The sequence below is a fragment of the Protomyctophum parallelum genome (genome assembly GCF_964188405.1).
Source record: "Protomyctophum parallelum genome assembly, chromosome: 19".
Lineage (NCBI taxonomy): Eukaryota > Metazoa > Chordata > Actinopteri > Myctophiformes > Myctophidae > Protomyctophum > Protomyctophum parallelum.
Window position 1 is genome coordinate 44,972,174 of NC_139717.1, and position 16,892 is coordinate 44,989,065.

A 16,892-nucleotide genomic window follows, 5' to 3' on the forward strand; every position below is an offset into this window, starting at 1 on the left:
TTGTATATATCCTCTCTTCATAATGTAAATAATATCCCAAGCGGCACACTTTACTACTTCTTTCGATGGAAACAACATAGCCCCATTCAATTCCCATTCAATGCAATGCAATTCATTGAGGGCTTATGGTAGGGAAAATAGCCAATAAGGAGTTTTTGCACAAAAAAACACCTGGACCTCTTTGGTGGGGACGTAACAACTACAAAGAAAGGTAAGAAAGATAAAAAAGCATTCTAGCATGGAATTCTCCTTTAAAAATAGGTTTAAAAAACAGACATGCGTGCGTTGTAATTATTACATTCTAAAGTCCATATTGTCTGTTGAACAGAGTCAACGAGGGCTGGGTCTCGTCATGCACCGACATGAGCGAGAGCGCTCTCTCTCTCTTTCGCTTGCACACACACACACACACACACACACACACACACACACACACACACACATGGCTATATTAATGCAATCATGGCGGCCCCCTTCAGCGAGCGAGGTGAAACGCAAAGCAACAAGCAATGTGGGACTAACCTCGCGTCACCAGGCTTTCCACCTCGGAGGAAAAATGTGGGACAGTTTTGTTGTGATTGTCAACAGAATGTCGGTGCGCAAAAATGCACTATAGCCTATGCAAGTTTGCAACCCTCCTCCTCCGCTGCACTGTCTGGAGAGGCGGCGGGGTGCACGTTGCTCATAGAGAGCAGTCTCATGTCATGTTAAAGCATATAATATTGCAGAGAACACACTATGGGTCCGGATCTCGGATCGGATCAGCGCCGTTTTGGTCAAAACAGTCAAATCCTTCTCGGCTCCGTTTCGGACCGGATCCAAAACTTTCGGGTCCGGTTCCGGGCCGGGTGCGGCCAATCAGAATGTTCTCGGATCCGGATCGGTTCGGTTCTGATATCACCGGGTCCGTTTCGGACCGGGTCCAATTTTATGGACCCGTGCTGCCCTCTAGTACAAATGGAACCAAATGGGCCCTGACGGGCCCCTGGGGGTCCATTGACCCCATGTTGAGAACCACTGTTTTAACCCATTTAGACCTGAGGCCCATTCTGGGTTTCCGTCAGGTGGTATTTACCAATAAAATGTTTAATTGGCCGTTAATTATAAAGAATCACCGGCCACCATGGCTGATTGGGAAAAGGCTGTTATTAGTTGGGTTAAAATAATGTTTTATTCAATCAAATATGTTACAGGTTTGCAAGCTTAAAAAAAATATTGATTATTAGAAAATCATTCCACATACAACAAGGAACATATCTCTGCTGTCCGGAGGAAACCTCATAACTCCAAAATGTAAATTTTTCAGGAAATGAAAAATAAGAAAACCTTATATTTTTAAAACAAAGCAATCAAACACAGCCTCATCAAAGTTGATGTGACTTTATATGTTGTCAATTACTTCCATGAGAGGGGGAGAGGTGGTGGAGTTAGTTGCTTTAGCAGACATTTTGAAGATCCAATGGAGTTAAGAGGTTTCGTCCAAAGCACTTTTTACTACTTTGCATTGGTTCAATATTTTCGAAACAACACACCGACGTAAAGGGTGTTCAATAGCACTGATTTATGCCAAAAAACTAAAACCTCAAAAATTGCGTTATGAAGTTTTCTCCCGACAGCAACGAATACTGTGTAGACTGTAGAAAATAGGTTTTGGGGTTTACTGTAAAATGTACTTTTTGAGATTGCCACTACAGAGGATGACATGGAGGAAGTGATGCCTGCAGAGAGAGGAACTATTATTATTATTTTTTTATCCCACGATTTTGTAACCCAGTTTTCTTTCCACCCAGTGCCAATTTTATCTAATGTAATCCTGGGCGCTACACTTCCTCTGCCAACCTGGGGGGGCAGCGGACTGACCTCATGCATCCTTCTATGCATGAGGAGTCCAAGCTGCTTCTTTTCACCTAGCAATGCAAGCTGAAAGTGAGCAGTGCTGAATTTAACTAACCTTTGGCCACTTCCTTCTTTCCTTTGGTACTAAGAATGCAACGTTGTGAGTTTAATGCAATACTGTGTTTTCAGCTGATAAGGCCTTATAGTCTTCGTCGTGTGACTCTAATTACCAACTGCGATTTTAAAATGTATATTAAATGATGCAAACAGTTACTTTTCGTGCCCTACCAAGTATTGGAACCCACGGTCCCCCTGCCCGAGCAGTGCACATTTCTACAGTTGAGCTGATAATGGAGAACGCGTTTGTGAAGGCGAGACGCTTCCCTTTTAGTTTCATGCAATACCGCCAGAGATGGGCAAAATACATTGAAAATGTATTTTGATACAAAATACAAATACTGGGTCGAAAAATGTATCTAAATACAAAATACAAATACTGGTCTGAGAAATGTATTTGAGATACAAATACGTATTTTGTATTTTGAAAATACATGAAAATACATTTTCATGAACATGTGTATAATGATAAGTAAATTCATAATTGATTGCCAAATATTAAATGAATGACCTGTCAGAATGTCTAATACATTGAAGATTATTAAGAATGATACACTTTATATTTTAAGCAAATAAAACAGGACCCACAAAGGAATGGTAACTCTGAACAACTGAAGGCCCGCCCTACTCTGCCTCTCATTTGTGGTTCAATTTGAGTGTGTAAGCCAATCAGAAGGCGGAATAGAAGTGGCATCACACATTGTGTTGTGTTGTGTGTATGGCTCAGGGGGGCACTCAGACAGATATTTCGTGAAGCCACTAAGGAAATCGGGACTTCCTGAAAGTTCATCTAATGGCCTGTTGTGGCGCTGTCATTGGGCCCACAAAAACCCATAGCTCCATAGAGGTCCATGTATTTGGGCCCAACTTCATCCTAGACTGTATTACCATAATAAACATGGTCATGAATACTTTCTGCTTCCAGTCACTAGTTCAAAGTCTCATTTCTCATGTCATAATATTCTTTTTGGAAAATCATGGTCCCATTTATTTAAAAAATGACCATAAAGTTGCGTATGTTCTGAGGGGCGTGGCTACCGTCTATGAACGTAGCCTGGGCACCATTTCATTTCGGTATATGATCCGGGCTGGAGCCGGATGATATGCTTACGTCATGTTGTAGGCAATGGTTTGCCTACAACAAACAGGAAGAACAGGCGGCGACAACTTCCTTTTCTCTCTCAATAAAAGCTCTCGCTTACGAGAGCTTTTATTGAGAGGGAAAAGGAAGTTGCCGCCGAAGAGTAAGGGGCCAGCCAATGGCCAGCTGGGCCAAAACATCTAGAAATATGGCGACTTACAGTGCAAGGAATTACAGGCTTAATTTTACGTCCGTGTTAGATCCGGGGAACGCTTTGTCCATATTTTTTACAGTCTATGGTATGGGTGCGTGTGTTTTGCCCATAGACTGTAAAAAATATGGACAAAGCGTTCCCCGGGTCTAACATGGACGTAAAATGAAGCCTGTAATTCCTTGCACTGTAAGTCATCATATGTCTAGATCCGTTTTGGCCCAGCTGGCCATTGGCTGGCTCCGTTTTGGTCCAGCTGGCCATTGGCTGGCCCAGACAACGAGGCGGGACTTCCCCCCCTTACTCTTCGTTGGTTTTTATTTTGACTGAACGGGGGGTGGCTCCCGTTCATAGACTGTAACGGTAGCCACGCCCCTCAGAACGACAGAGCGACTTTATGGGAAAATAATATATAAATGGGACCATCATTTTCCAAAAAGAATATTATGACATGATAAATGAGGCTTTAAACTAGTGACTGGAAGCAGAAAGTATTCATGACCATGTTTATTAAGGTAATACAGTCTAGGTGAAGTTGGGCCCAAATACATGGGCCTCTATGGAGCTATGGGGTTTTTTGGGCCCAATGACAGCGCCACAACAGGCCATTATATGAACTTTCAGGAAGTCCCGATTTCCTTAGTGGCTTCACGAAATATCTGTCTGACTGGTTTTGCCCCTACAGTTTTAACCTGAGGCAGTGTAAATGTTTAACATGTGTCCATTTGAGAATAAAATTACATTAAAACAAAAAAAGTATTTTATGTATTTGAAATACAGAAAATACTCAATCTGAAAGTATTTAGATACAAAATACATCTCATTTCTTCCATCCCAGCGAAATACAAATTACAAAATACAAAAAAGGATTTCAAATACGTATTTCAAATACATGTATTTCAAATACATGTATTTCAAATACTGCCCATCTCTGAATACCGCTCTTGTCCTGCTGCCCCCCCCCCCCCCCCCTAACCCAAAACTAAATGGAAACTACATGAAAACTAAGCTATGGTGACTAAAATTAAGACGGGCCATCATTGCAACTGAGGTCGTTGCAGTATAGTAAATCAGTGGTTTTTCCATACCATGGCCCATTATTTATTCAGTATTGTTTTGGATAAAGTTTTGCCCATAGTTCCAAAAGTTGATCTCTACATTCCCTTATTTCCCTAATTGTGGGGACTACTTAATGCAGACGTTTAATTTAACAATAATTAAGGGTCGATTTGGTTGCCAAGTCAATCATTTAGCTGGGGACCACCTGGATCCCCCTCAAGGACCACTGGTGGTCCCCGGACCACTGTAGTAAATTAATGAGCAGCTTCGTGATCATGGGATGGGGGACCAACTGGTCACACTGCATTTATTTTGTTGGCTCTCCACTGCCTCCTGTTGGCCGTGCTAGGAAATTTCAGCCGCATACATTATAGTACCTCTAATACAGTGGTTTTTCAACCAGTGGTCCGGGGACCACCAGTGGTCCTTGAGGGGGTTCCAGGGGGTCCCCAGCTAAATGATGGAGAGTTGGTAACCTAATGAGGACCCTTATAGATCTTTAACTCTTGAGAGCGTAAAATGAAACCAAATGGACCCGTTCATTTTACGCTCTCAAGAGTTACGGCGAGACGGTAGGTGAAATCATGATTGTTTTTTTGTTTTTCTTTTTTGCTATTTTGCTTCCTAAACATGTTTTCTTTCAAACTAAAGCAAAATAAACATTAAAAATACAGATTTAGATGTTTATTTTGATAGTTTTTTTTTTTTTTTACAGCTCGTTTTTCTGGGTGAAAATCCACCATCTCTATTTTCATGATTGGTTGTTGGTACAAAGGAAGTGACCATATTTGGATCAGACCACAGTCAGCTCGAGGTCCAGACCTTTCCAATGATATATGCCATTATATGTTGTTGCCAAGGTTTGGATGAGATATTTTGTCTCAAAATAGTGGCTTCAAATAAAACGTTTTGGAATTTTACAATACAAATCTTTAAAGGCCGTTTTCTCAAAATGAGTTTTCCTCATACCTGGGACAAAGAATCTCCACTTCAGTTGAACTCACATACACCAAACATTCCAGTCTTATTCATAACTATATTCCGCAGACATTTACAGAGGGATTTGTTGATATATCATTCACAGCCTGATTTACATCACATTTTATACATAAAAACATGCCGAAAATTGAGTTTTTTATGCCTGTTGACACTATTTTCTGATTTGTGGAGTGATAATTAGAGATATCAAAAATCCCAACTGTAATATTCTTTGTCTCTAATGTGTCAACAAAATGAAATGATAATTTTGAACCTGGCTTTATCCGATCTTCAGATTTATCGTCCCGAAACGTATGCAAATTAGCGCATATAATGCCTAATTTGCATATTTAAACATATAATTTCAGAAAACTTGTAATACAAAAGATCTTAGTTTTAATATAAGTAATCAACTGGAGATGTTTCATTGTGATAGCTATTATTTAACTTTTTTTCCCTATTCACCTGGGGTGTCTCGCCTTAATTGTTAAACATCTGCATTACTTTGTTTTACAAAAAGTGTAAACAATTGCAGAGAATGTAGAAGAATTGTTATTTCTGATCAACGTTTGCCTGTTATCTCTCCTATAATGTTACCAACATCAATACAGCATGGAGTTGTGGACAGAATCTTATCCAAGGAAAACAACATATTCTTAAATGGTGGTCTGTCCATGGCTCAAATGCAGAATAAATTCTGGATCTTGATATGAAAAAAAGGGTTGAAAACCACTGCTCTGATATGTTGATGTTGGTGCCATTGAGAAGTAGATAAAAAATAATCCTGCACACTGTCTTCACTGTTTAGATTTATTGAGCAACGTTTCTGTCGTCAGACCTTCATCAGGCATGATGGTACCATTAAAAAAAAAAGAAGAAAAAAACTTTCTGACCGATGTTCTTGTCTCCCTGTCTTGTCCAGCTGTTAACAAGAGCACCGACTACCCACATCTACCATTATTGTTGACAGGTGGGGGCCACAGCATGCGACCCCCACCTTCACTCAATGCGGCCCGCAGGTTAATATCATATAGGCAGTCCTCCAGACGTGGAGATGCCATCTACAGCAAGGTAAGAGTCCGCATCCACACATCCTGAGCAAGGTAAGCGTCCATCTACATCCTGAGCAAGGTACAGTCCAAGGCATGGATTCACGTTCTCAGTCGCCAACGATTCATTTCGATTCCATGATGGACGTCAGCATGCCTTCTAAGTGACTTCTAAGGAGAAGTGTGTCCTCCTGTGTGTCCTCCTGCAAAATTAGGCGATCTACAAGCTAACAACACGTCGCTGCGCGACGTGTTGTAAGCTTGTATATCGCCTAATTTTGGTTATTAGTTATTTCAGTCTTCAAGAGAACCCTAATGATTAGCTGTATGGCTACCAAAACATCACCATTATACAACTGTACATATATACAGAAGGACACACGGCACTAGTGTGTGGTGGCTCCTTACGCGCTGTTTCACAAAATGACATATTAGGACTTAATTGGCCTAGCAACATGTTTCAGTCTTCAGTATAGAGTCAGAGCAGAGGAACCCTCCTCCTCTTCTTCCTCTGAGGCATACATGGGCAACTAACGGCCCGGGAGCCACCAGCCACGGCATGCGGCCCATAGGTTAATATCAACTGGCGGCCCGGGGGCCACAGCATGCGACCCCCACCTTCAATCAATGCGGCCCGCAGGTTAATTTCATATAGGCAAGGCAAGGCAATTTTATTTATATAGCACCTTTCATACACAAGGCAATTCAGGCAATTCAAGTGCTTTACAGAATAAAAACAAATACAGAGTGCAACAGTGCACTTTGAAATGAATACAGATGAGATTATAATAGACAACAATTAAAATAAGATATAGGAGCATATAAATTACAACAAATACCACCTTTAATAGAAACAGAAAACATAGCTAACTTAAAGTCCAGGCAAGACCTAGCTGTTATTAGACATCTGACTGGGATAGGCAATGTTAAATAAATAGGTCTTTAAATTTGACTTAAAAATGGCTATGGTTGGGGATTTCCTAGTGTAACCTGGAATGTTATTCCAGGTTTGTGGTGCATAATGGTGAAATGCTGCTTCACCATGTTTTGTTCCCACTATTGGGTGAACTATCAGTAGGCCAGCCTCAGATGACCTAAGGGTTCTGGAGGGCTCATATAAGGCTTCAGCATGTCTGAGATGTAGCTGGGCCCAAAGCCACAAACAGATTTATAAACTAGAAACAAAATTTCAAGAAATTTTACTGGGTGCCTGAAGCTCGCCAAGACTGTGCAGCATTTGAGCCACGGACCACCATTTGATGACATTTAGCCTCTCAGAAGGGTCCATATGGTTACATGTGAGCCAGGTCTCCCCATTGACTTTCAATTTATTTATTGCGCATTACGTTGCCACCAACATTCTAATGCTAACATGCTAACATGCTAATGCTAACATGCTAATGCTATCATGCTAATGCTATCATGCTAACATGCTAATGCTAACATGCTAATGCTAACATGCTAATGCTAACATGCTAATGCTATCATGCTAACATGCTAATGCTAACATGCTAATGCTATCATGCTAACATGCTAATGCTAACATGCTAACATGCTAATGCTAACATGATATCATGCTAACGCTAACATGCTAATGCTATCATGCTAACATGCTAATGTTAACATGCTAATGCTATCATGCTAACATGCTAATGCTATCATGCTAACATGCTAATGCTAACATGCTAATGCTATCATGCTAATATGCTAATGCTAACATGCTAACATGCTAATGCTAACATGATATCATGCTAACGCTAACATGCTAATGCTATCATGCTAACATGCTAATGCTAACATGCTAATGATATCATGCTAACATGCTAATGCTAACATGCTAATGCTATCATGCTAACATGCTAATGCTAACATGCTAACATGCTAATGCTAACATGATATCATGCTAACGCTAACATGCTAATGCTATCATGCTAACATGCTAATGCTAACATGCTAATGCTATCATGCTAACATGCTAATGCTAACATGCTAATGCTAACATGCTAATGCTAACATGCTAACATGCTAATGCTAAGATGTCTGAGCTGTAAGGGTCCATTTGGTTTCGTTCAGGGGGGCGGCCGGTTCCGGCGAGCCGCCCTGCTTCTGAAACGGTCGAGAAATGACAGTTACGTGTTTCCCCGATTTTCTCCATTGACTTTCAATGTGTGTGTGTGCGAGTGGTGGTCAACTTGGTCTAAGTGCATGGAGCAAGTTTCAAGACTGTAGCATGTTGCAAACAAAAGTTATAGCTGTGTAAAGGCCAGCCAATAGGAATACAGAGGGGCGGAGCTTAAGCAATTAAGCCATTACAGCTTGTTCCTCTTGATGGTCTACGTCCATGTACCAAAATTTGAGGCTGTAGCATGTTGTAAGCAATAGTTGGAGCTGTGTAAAGGCCAGCCAATAGGAAGACAGGGTTTGTGTGTGTGCGTGCGCGTGCGTGTGCGTGTGTGTGTGTGCGCTCAGGGGGGCAACCCGGTTCTGGCGAGCCACCCCGCGTCTGAAACGGTCGAGAAATGACAGAGTTACGTGTTTCCCCGATTTTCTCCATTGACTTTCAATGTGTGTGTGTGCGTGCACATGTGTGCATGTGCGTGCATGTGCGTTCGTGTGTGCGCGTGTTTGAGAGGTGGTCAACTTGACCTTGAATCATTAACAAAGTATCAATTTCACCTGGGCTAGGGCTAGTCTATGCAAATGCAAACACTATTGAAAGTTAAAACCACACTGATTCAGTGAGAGAACGTATGTCCGAACAAATTGCTCTATCGCAAAAAGTAAACGTCAAATGCGATTTTTGTTTTCGCCGTGAGTGACCCGAGACATTGAGGTACGCCGTGTGCGATCGTGGTATTGGTACGATAAAAAACGTGGTTATGAGAGCGAGTTAAGAAATTGTGTTTGTGATGAAAAAATTGCTGACTCATTCATGCATTTAACATGGAGTTGTATGACACATTATGATGGTACACCTGTCGCTTTCAGGGCTGTAGTTCACGTACCGTATGAATCTGGGCTGTGGTTGTGACATTGGGTGAAAGAGGACGAGTGTGGCTACAAAATTACCGAAACCCATGTGTGTAAAGTGAATATTTTGGCCGTGAGGACGATTTGTTCGGAGAATTTCGCTACAGTTTTCACATTGGCTTCTCCCTCTGACCCGCTCTCTCTCTGGCCGTGCGACACTCTAAATCGAGATTTTTGCTCAGACCACACACACTTTGAACTGAGATAGCGGGCAAACCGTGCAACGTATTCGAATTCCGTCTTAACCACAACAAAGTCGATGGCCTTGTGTGCTGTTTGAGGTTTAAATTGTGTTTCTACGTAACAGTATGCCAGAGCAATGTGGCTCCAAAGTAACGTGTCGTTTTCTGTTTTTACCCGCGTTTCCCCATTGACTTTGCATGGGGCATTTTTCGCGTCGTTTATTGCGAATTACGTCGGCACAGTAACCCGAAACGGAAAGAAAAGCACAAGCACACCATTCCCGGCCGAGCCGCACGTTTCGATGTATATATTGTGGGGCTTTGGTAAATCGTGCGGCCGGCCATAGACGTCAAAGTTTCGTGTCTTGATTATTATTGCGATTAAGTATGTGTTGCGGATTTCAACCTGTGTTTCTGCCATTGCATGGCAGGCACCCAGAATTATGTATTGGTTGCGGATTTCAACCTGTGTTTCTGCCATTGCATGGCAGGCACCCAGAACAAGTAACAACATTTTAAAATCTATTCTCTGGGACACTGGTAGCCAATGTAAGGTTTTTAGGACTGGTGTAATATGGTCATATTTCCTAGTTTTTGTCAGGACTCTAGCAGCAGCATTCTGAATTAGTTGGAGTTGACGAAGAGCTTTGTTTCAAAGTCCTGTGAGCAGACCATTACAGTAATCCAGTCTACTGGAAACAAAAGCACGTATAAGTGTTTCTAGGTCTTGCTTGGACATAATTCCTCTAACTCTTGCAATATTTTTAAGGTGATAATAGGCAGATGAAATTACAGTTTTGATATGACTGTTAAAATTTAAATCTGAGTCTAGGACAACTCTAAGATCTCTCACCTGACTCTTGGGTATAACGCAGACACAAAATCGTAATATATGTTCCGAAACTTTGACCTCTATGGCCGGCCGCACGGTTTACCAAAGCCTCGCAATATATACATCAAAACGTGCGGCTCGGCCAGGAATGGTGTGCTTGTGCTTTTCTTTCCGATTTGCGTTACCGTCCCGTCGTAATTCGCAATAAACGACGCGAAAAATCCCCATTCAAAGTCAATGGGGAAACGCGGGTAAAACAGAAAACGACACGTTACTTTGGAGCCACATTGCTCTGGCATAATGTTACGTAGAAACACGATTTAAACCATCGACTTTAGGCCATCGACTTTGTCGTGGTTCAGACGGAATTCGAATACGTTTGCCTGCTATCGCAGTTCAAAGTGTGTGTGGTCTGAGCAATAATCTCGACTCAGAGTGTCGCACGCCCAGAGAGAGACCGGGTCAGAGTGAGAAGCCACTGTGAAGACTGTACCGAAATTCTCAGAACAAATCGTCCTCACAGCCAAAATATTCACTTTACACGCATGGGTTTCGGTAATTTTGTAGCCACAGTCATCCTCTTTCACCCAATAGCGCAACCATAGCACAGATACATACAGTATGTGAACTACAGCCCTGAAAGCGACAGGTGTACCATCATAATGTGTCATAAAACTCCATGTTAACTGCCTGAATGAGTCAGCAATTTTTTCTTCATCACAAACACAATTCTTAACTCGCTCTTATAACCACGTTTTTTATCGTACCAATACCACGATCGCACATGGCGTACCTCAATGACTCGGGTCACTCACAGCGAAAACAAAAATCGCATTTGACATTTAGTTTTTGCGATAGAGCAATTTGTTCGGACATACGTTCTCTCATTGAGACACATAGTCAGTGTGCTTTTAACTTAATAGTGGTTGCATTTGCATAGAGTAGCCCAGGTGAAAATGATACTTTGTTAGTGATTCAAGGTCAAGTTGACCACCTCTCACACACGCGCGCACATGATCGCACACGCACGCACATGCACGCACTCTGTCTTTCTATTGGCCGGCCTTTACAGAGCCATAACTTTGGTTTGCAACATGCTACAGCCTCGCAATTTGCTTAAGCCCCGCCCCTCTGTCTGCCAATTGGCTGGCCTTTACACAGCTCTAACTTTTGTTTACAACATGCTACAGCCTCAAACTTTGGTACATGGACGTAGACCAATATAGATATAATATTGATACTAGGGATGTCCCTTGTCAAAATATTGTTTTGTTACACTTTGAATGTTCTTTTCCTGGATTTATAACATATTACAAACTTGTGAAACTGCGTGCTGTCGTTTAAATTAGCATTGTAGTTCTAAACTTCCACAAGCCTCTCCAACACGGAACTAACAGAATTACCGTATATCCAAAGGATATGTTTGTGACATCATCCCAACAACCATGCCGCTAGTAGGTTACATACGGAAGCAATGTTGTAACGTTACCGATTATCATTGGTTTATTGGTTAGGCTTCAATGCCAAGGCGCAGACAGACATACAGGGATGCCTGTTCTCTGCTGTCCAGGTCACGGAACCCGAGGCTCGGCCTCGGCTGACCAATCATCAGCATATATTTTAATCTAGGCCCAACCCGAAAACGTTGGGTTGGGTAGGGTCGGGTTCGGACAGAATCTGAGAACTCGGCAAAGAGTCAGGAATCACCCAGCAGTCAGTTGGCAATGTTAAATTTTTAAGAGCTGGCGTTGTGGAAAGGTCTTGGTTTAATATTTGTTTAATTAATGTCCTTGATTTTCTCTATAGGGAACTATTCCTATGCATGGTGAGATGGAAGAACATTGTGTTACAGAATCGCTGTCCTCTCTGGAGCTCCAAGATGAAACTGATCTAAGTTTGTCCTTCAGTGGTTTGAGGATGGAAGAATCCACCTCTCTGCCTCGTTCTCACAGCTTACCTTCACTGATCCAAATCCCATGTTTAGAGAACAAGACAGGTTTCAGAGCAAAACGCTCCCACAGTGTAAATGATGTTACACTACTGGACAAAACGCAGACATTCACACCTGATATCATTGTTGTGGAAAACAAGGAAAGCTACAGGTTCCACTGCACCCACGCAGGACTGTTCCGATGCAGCGTGACCGGCCTGGGGTTTAAGATGGAGAAAGATGGAGAGGTGACTTACAAGACAGTCCCCTGGGGCCGGGGGCTTCTATACCAGCTGAGTAAGAAGCCTGCGGGACCACTGTTTGACATCAAAGCTTCTCAGGGGTCTGTGTGTCAGCTACACATTCCACACTGTGAGATCCTCTCCACGGGTGGAGGCAAGTCCTTGTCTGTTGTCCATGTGGTGGATGATGATGGCTTTGAGCTGATCAAACCCCGTGTGATCACAGAAACTCATGTTATCATAGATGTAACTGGGTTGTCTTTATTTGGTATCATCATGGAGATGCTGTATGGGCCCAGTCCTGTCCAGGTATTGGTGCCAGTGTTTTATAAACCACCGATTGACGATGATCATCCCAGTTCAACTCTGAAAGTGTTACTGCTGCCTCGGAACGTCGTGCTGGACGAAGTGAAGAACAAAAGGAGGGAGCTAGTTGGAGAAGAGATTTACATTGAAAAGCCTTCCTGTAAACTAGTCCCAAATCAAGAATATACACTCTCCACTTCACCTGAAGATGATTCCATTATAATTGAACCAGTTAGAGCCGTATTTGAAGTTGACGAATGTTCCTATCACAATTATGTCCCGACATTTGTCATTTATTTAGAGCGACGTTTAAGCCACGTTAGGCTGCTTCTAAGCTGCAGTAACACCTCCAAATGTGCATGGGAAGGTTATGTAAACCTTTCAACCTTTCAACATGTTCAGCACACACCAAGTCATGCAGCGACAGACAAACTGCTGTCTGTGCGCAGCAGCTTTATCAACAGCATTTCACATCCCATTCTCAACCAGATCCTAGACAAACTGTTTGAGAAGGGGGTGATAATCAAAGAAGAGTATGATGAAGCCTGTGCGAAGAAAGTGATCCATGAAAAGGCACGTCTTGTCATAGACACAGTGAGGAGCAAAGGAACCCCTGCAAGTTTAAAACTGATATTCATTCTGCGAGAAACCGACCCATTCCTCTCCGAGGATCTTGGGTTGATGTGAAACTAAATGAGCAATGGCAGGTGCAGTGCCTTGCTCAAGAGCACATCTCCAGGGAGGGTGCCTAATACTGCCTATCCTACCAGGACCTTTTATACTGCTGTTTTTCTATCCGATCAGTCATGGTTTTACATGATTATATTCATTTTACTTCTTTTTTTACATATTCCACATCAGAAAAGAAAAGGAGCAGGAAGAAGATAAATCTTAAATAAATACATAAATTATACATCCTTTGTAATACATTTGTTGGTCTGATGCACATTTAATCATATGCATTATATCTTCATAAAACGTGCTATGGAAATAACCCAGAATGTTATTGCGTTGTAGCATTTTATTCAGATATTGGTAGCATTCAATGATGTAACAACCTGTATAGAGATTTAAGGTGTGGTGCTGTTGTCTTGCAGTTGCCATGCAGGCTTTACATTTCAAAGTGTATCACATCCTCTCCACAGCTCAATTACTTCTGAATTGGGAAGTTCTAGGCCTGTGTAGGAAATTGCATATTTTCATATTTTCTTCTAAATGTGAATTAGCAAAGTCCTTTTAAATCCAAATAACAAAATAAAGTACAAATATAGCCATGGCAGGGCCACTGTAGGGCCATGACAATCTCAAGAGTTAAAGATCTATAAGGGTCCATTTTGGTTACCAACCTCTCCATCATTTATAAGTTTAGCCGCAGGGACCGCCTGGGATCCCCTCAAGGACCACTGGTGGTCACCAGTGTTGTTTTCGTCGACTAAAACTAAGACGACAAATTTCCGTCGACTACGTTTTTCCACTTTACAAAACTAAATGAAAACTGTGCTATGATGACTAAAACTAAGACTAAATATACTGACAATTTCTTCAAAAAATAAAAACTAGACTAAAATGTTAGGAAGGGGACTAGTGGACAAGAGATCCAGTATAAGTCATTTTACACTTGGTTGCAACGCGTTGTGAGCTTGTAGATCGGCTATTTTCAGCAAGTGTAAAAACACTCATTACGACGGCATCAAGACACCGCCAAAATACATTTTAGTCGACTAAATCAACTGTAGATTTAGTCGACTAAAACTAGACTTACACTAAGACATTTCAGGTGACTAAAATGTGACTAAAACTAAATGAAGTTTCAGTCCAAAGACTATGACTAAAACTAAAATAGACATTTGCTGCCAAAAACAACACTGGTGGTCGGTCACCCCTTCCATCTCTCTCCCCCATTTCCTGACAGCCTATACTCTCTATAAAGAATATAAAATAAAGGCAAAAACAACATTTAAAATAGTATTATATTTAGTCGGCTGAAACTATAATAGACCAAAACTAAAACATCCCAGATGACAAAAAATGTGACTAAAACTAAATGAAAAAAACTTATAGTCAAAAGACTATAATATGACAACTCAATTAGAACGCACCTGCTGGCTCAATGCCAGGGATTAAATATCGTATTCCATTTAACCCATTCTGAACGGGAACCCATTTTGGTGTTAGCATCATGTTATGCTTTAGCTATTGAAAAATAGCAGATCTACAAGCTCATAGCGCGCCACCGAGTGGCGCGCTACGAGCTTGTAGGTCTGCTATTTTTTTTAAATCGAAGAGCGACTGACATAGAAGACATTTTTTAGAACTGATCTCAGGTCAGAATGGAAAACTGTCATGATGTAGAAGACATTTTTAGAATCTGATCTCAGGTCAGAATGGAAAACTGTCAGGATGTAGAAGACATTTTTAGAATCTGATCTCAGGTCAGAACGGGTTAAAACCCTGCTCTTTGTGTTCAAAGCCCTAAACTATAGGGGTGTCCAAAGTGCGGCCCGCGGGCCAAATGCGGCCCTGGGATGAATGTTATATGGCCCACAGCTTCATACCTGAATTGTATTATGAACGACTACCCTTATATGGGCATTTCCCAGAGTATAATTTGTCAGTGTTCCTTAAATGGTAAATGGTGCATTTATATAGCGCCTTTATCCAAGACGCTTTACATAGATTGTGCATTACATTCACCCATTCACACACACATTCACACACCTTTACATAGATTGTGCATTACATTCACCCATTCACACACACACACACACCTTTACATAGATTGTGCATTACATTCACACACACATTCATACACCGATTGCAGCGGAAGCCATGCAAGGCACCAACCAGCACATCGGGAGCAATTTGGGGTTCAGTGTCTTTGCCCAAAGGACACTTCGTCATGTAGACAGGAGGAGGAGGAGCCGGGATTCGAACCGCCGACCCATGGATCATTGGACGACCTGCTCTACCTCCTGAGCCACAGTCGCCCATTGTCGTTCCTTGTTCCTTGTATTTGTTTTTTACCTTGCTTGTATGGTTACATATTACATTTGGTAATGTGACATATGGCTGATAAAAAAAACATTGATATTAAATATTGATGACGACAGTTAAATAGAATTGTTTAAATGTGACGCATTATGTATAATGTGACTTTGTCATAGTCAGACGGTACAGTATGTTATAGGAGATGTATTTGGCCCGCTTGGGTGTTTTAATATTTTCTATTATGGCCCCCCTTTGAAAAAAAAGTGTGGACACCCCTCTGCCCTAAATGGTCTTGCCCCCTCCTATATTAGCGCCCCCTGTCTGTCACTATAGGACACTTATAACCTCCATCCCAAACTAAAAGGTGATGGGTCTCTCTCTGTAGAGGCCTCACCTGTCACTATAGGACACTTAGAACCTGAGATCAGATTCATACGAGGTCTTCCACTGGACACACACTGGTCTGATGAACCCATTCTGACCTGAGATCAGATTCTAAAAAAAAATGGCTGTCGTTCTTCGATTTTTCAAAAATAGCAGACCTACAAGCTCGTAGCGCGCCACTCGGTGGCGCGCTATGAGCTTGTAGATCTGCTATTTTTCAATAGCTAAAGCATAACATGATGCTAACACCAAAATGGGTTCCCGTTCAGAATGGGTTAAAAGTACCATATAGGGTATGGTATACCTCCCTATAATGACTGGGTTTTTTTTACTTGCTGAAAATAGACGATCTACAAGCTCACAACACGTTGCAGCACGCCACGTTGTGAGCTTGTAGATCGGCTATTTTCAGCATGCAACACATTGTAAAATGACTTATACTGGATCTCTTGTCCACTATAGTCCCTTCCTAACATTTTAGTGTTTGAATTTGTTTATTGTTTATAAGGATCCCCATTATAGCTTTTGCCTTGAAACAAGCTAGTCTTCCTGGGGTCTGACACAGACAAACATTTAACATTTAACAAAGGCAATACTTACAATTGTTTACAAACACTATAACTCAAAATAAAACATAGTAAAACAAAATATAAAATAAGAAATAAAA